Raw genomic sequence first — 4053 nt, 5'->3', positions numbered from 1 at the left:
CTTTTTTTTTAATGAACACTTCCTACATTTTAAACTGGATCGTCTCCAAACTCAGTGTCAACTTTAGACTTTTGACATGAAAACTTATCAACAGCCAAAGTCTGCATCAAACGCACCGCCAACCTTTGATGTTTCAGCATGTAACTGGACATCGATGTAACTTTAACAGACATGTTCCAATCTATGGAAGTGAACACAATTGGCTGTAATTCTTCATTAAAAATCTTACTTATTTCAAACCTTTGGAATACATAATTAGATGTGAAGATGTAGTGCTGTAGTTCATGTTTTTAATACTACAGAGAAAGAATGAGAAGTGTTCATGACTTCATGACAAAGACTTCAACATTTTCTTACGAGTGATGGAAAGAAGATTTTATGTTCTTACCTCTGAGCAGCAGATTTATGTCCATCGTTGAACTTCTTTGGTTCAAATATCGACCCCAGATTCTTCATAAACACCCGACTGAGTTCATCAGAGTCTGGTCTGTGCTGCTGGTTTGTTCTTCAACACAACACACACAGATGTTTGAGTGTGAATAATGATGGTGGAGTGATGTGAGTGGAGAACAGTGATGGACAGTTAGAGATCCTCATCTCACCTCTGAGCTTTGGTCTGGCTGTCATGTTCCCCACACAGAGAGCTTTTAGAGGGAGGGACTCCCTCCTCTCTGTCCTCACACTGATCCATAGCAGAGAAACACCTTCACACAAACACAACAACATGCTCATTCATTACAACCAGCTGCACATCACACAGGTCTGCACTGCTGTCTAACATCCTGTCATTATTCATTCCACCACCAGATGGAGCCATAGTAAGTCTTTACTCTAACCCTTTGTCCACTACAGAGCTCATATGCAGCAAGTTATAGTTCACTTGTGTTTAAAAACATGATGACATGCATATATGTTGATCCAGCTGTGTGTCAGAAAGAAGAAAATACTCACCAGGTGAATTCAGATCCACATGTGGTCACAGAGTGGTTCTACCTTCACCTGTAGAGGAAACACAGAGAGAAGCTGCAGCTGATTCTCCTTCATCAGTCCTTCATCATCAATCTGAGGACGCTGTCACACTCTCATAACTTCACAGTCAAAGTCCAAAAGCATCAAGATGATATTAAAGCAGTGAAGCTTGCAGCAGAGTTCAGCTCCAAACACACAGGAGGAACCTGCCAAGACTCTCTGTGAGGACATGAACCAATCTGACAGATTTCACTGGAAACTCATGTTGCTCATGTTAATTATTACATTATTCCTTCTCCTCCTCTTTGGTGTCTTTGTCTAAAAACAGTCCTGACTCTACATGTTACACTCAGAGCCATGACGGCTTCAAACAATCATTTACTGAATACACATAAAGACTCTGATGCTATAAAAATAAATATCACTGTAGATAAAAGTTATCAGTTATATTTATGATATCAATCTTATCCTGCCATGCTTTGTCAGTGTTGGACAATAAGGATGTAATATCAGAAGGTTATATGGTTGAATGATCAGAACTTTGAACCTTGATGTTAAACATTATCTACAGTGAAACATGAAGCATTGAGAGAATGAGAGTGTTGATGTAAAATGTGTGAAACTAAACAGTAAATGCAGAGCTACAGTAGAAACATGTTGCTGCTGCTGCAGCTCTCAGCTGCTTCAATAACTGAATATCATCAATGAAAAGATGATTTCACTATTTCTGAGACTAAAACATTGTCAGAGATCTCTGACTGTAACATATTTATGACTTTTTATTACAGTTCATCAGTAAGCAGGCTGCATTGTGCTGGACTGTGGACAGTGAATGTCCCTCACTGACTGAGTGACACTGCTGATTCAAATGTGATGAAGGAGTCGACTCCATACTGTCACCTAACTTCTCTAACAAGGACAAGAAAAGCTTTTAGAAAAACTACCTGACACATCAGAGGGAAGTGAACCATTCATTCTCATTCACACACCGTTGCCGCAGCGATAGGAGCAATTTGGGGTTAACTGTAAAGTCACGACAGTAATGACCAAACACATGAGTCTGATCTATTGATGCACACAGTTCATCTTCATATTCATGTCAATCTTCACTGAACTAGAGGTCAGAGCTCCATATTATGATCCTCTGTATTCTTACTTCAAATAACCAGAGAAAATAATGTGATTAGACAATTAACAGGCCGTCATTAAGTCTCAACATGAACCACTGAATTAAACATCTGAAGAGTTTGAACTTCATCTTTTCTTATTTCTTCTGTAGTTTAGTTCATTCCATCAATGCATCAACAAATGATCATAAGTCATCAGTATAACTTCCATCTGTACTGTTATCAGATCATTTTAACAGCTGCTGACACAAACATGATGAAACTGTTGCTTACGTTACCTTTAGATGCTGAAAATCATCTGAATCAAGCTGATGAGTGAAGGTGAAATGAATCAACAGCTTCAAGCAGGAAACCAACCAGAAGAAGAACAAACATGGAACTGACAGCAGGAGCTTTTTAAGGTCTCAACTCTCTGTATTCATCTTTAACCTGAAGTCTTCTTTAAGAGAATCTGATCACAGAACAGCAGCTCTGAACTCTGGAACCAACAATCTGGAACAAGAGTCAAACATTAACAGACAGTACAAATCTTTATCAGCTGATCATAAAGTCTGATAAATAAATAGTTCTTTGTTTAAGCAGGAAAAGCTAACTGAAATGAAAAAGCTCTTTAAGAGAGTCCTGGTACATAATACATAAATATACAGTATGTCTCATATCAAATATTACATCCTGAATAAAATGAACGAGACACTGTTGATATAATATAATATAGTATAATAAACTGTTTAAAATAAATATTGTTTATATTACTCTTCATAATAAATTGTTACAAAGACTGAGACCAGAACTTAAGTTTGTTGTTGTCATGGTTTCCTTCCTGTCTGTTTAATGCGTTACACTACTGTGCGTCCTGAACTGAAGAATTATAATTATATGTTCACTAAATTAACTCAACCAGTGTAAAGTAACTGTTTATAATAAAATATATATAATAAAACTAGCTCCACCTCCAGCAGCTACAAATAATATATCACTACTTTTACTGTAATACTGCATACTACATCACTATAATACTGCAGTACTTTTACTGTAATACTGCATACTACATCACTATAATACTGCATACTACATCACTATAATACTGCATACTACATCACTATAATACTGCATACTACATCACTATAATACTGCAGTACTTTTACTGTAATACTACATACTACATCACTATAATACTGCAGTACTTTTACTGTAATACTACATACTACATCACTATAATACTGCAGTACTTTTACTGTAATACTGCATACTACATCACTATAATACTGCAGTACTTTAACTGTAATACTGCATACTACATCACTATAATACTGCATACTACATCACTATAATACTGCAGTACTTTTACTGTAATACTACATACTACATCACTATAATACTGCAGTACTTTTACTGTAATACTGCATACTACATCACTATAATACTGCAGTACTTTTACTGTAATACTGCATACTACATCACTATAATACTGCAGTACTTTTACTGTAATACTGCATACTACATCACTATAATACTGCAGTACTTTTACTGTAATACTGCATACTACATCACTATAATACTGCAGTACTTTTACTGTAATACTGCATACTACATCACTATAATACTGCAGTACTTTTACTGTAATACTGCATACTACATCACTATAATACTGCAGTACTTTTACTGTAATACTGCATACTACATGACTATAATACTGCAGCACTTTTACTGTAATACTGCATACTACATCACTATAATACTGCAGTACTTTTACTGTAATACTGCATACTACATCACTATAATACTGCAGTACTTTTACTGTAATACTGCATACTACATCACTATAATACTGCAGTACTTTTACTGTAATACTGCATACTACATCACTATAATACTGCAGTACTTTTACTGTAATACTGCATACTACATCACTATGATACTGCAGTACTTTTACTATAATACTGCATACTACATCACT

The 4053-nt window shown here is 35.7% G+C and overlaps 1 long non-coding RNA gene across 1 annotated transcript; it reads right to left on the bottom strand.

The window, feature by feature from the left end:
* Positions 1-601: 601 nt before the first annotated feature.
* Positions 602-2477, bottom strand: LOC128364364 (uncharacterized). Its single transcript, XR_008321765.1, has 3 exons — positions 2375-2477; positions 952-999; positions 602-704 (listed from the first exon to the last, which is right to left on the bottom strand). It is a non-coding gene; the product is annotated as an uncharacterized LOC128364364 (long non-coding RNA).
* Between the last annotated feature and the right edge of the window lie 1576 nt (positions 2478-4053).

The sequence above is a fragment of the Scomber japonicus genome, chromosome 9 (genome assembly GCF_027409825.1).
Source record: "Scomber japonicus isolate fScoJap1 chromosome 9, fScoJap1.pri, whole genome shotgun sequence".
Classification (NCBI taxonomy): domain Eukaryota; kingdom Metazoa; phylum Chordata; class Actinopteri; order Scombriformes; family Scombridae; genus Scomber; species Scomber japonicus.
The sequence above is the reverse complement of the archived record's forward strand: the minus strand, read 5'-3'. Positions and strand labels throughout refer to the sequence as shown.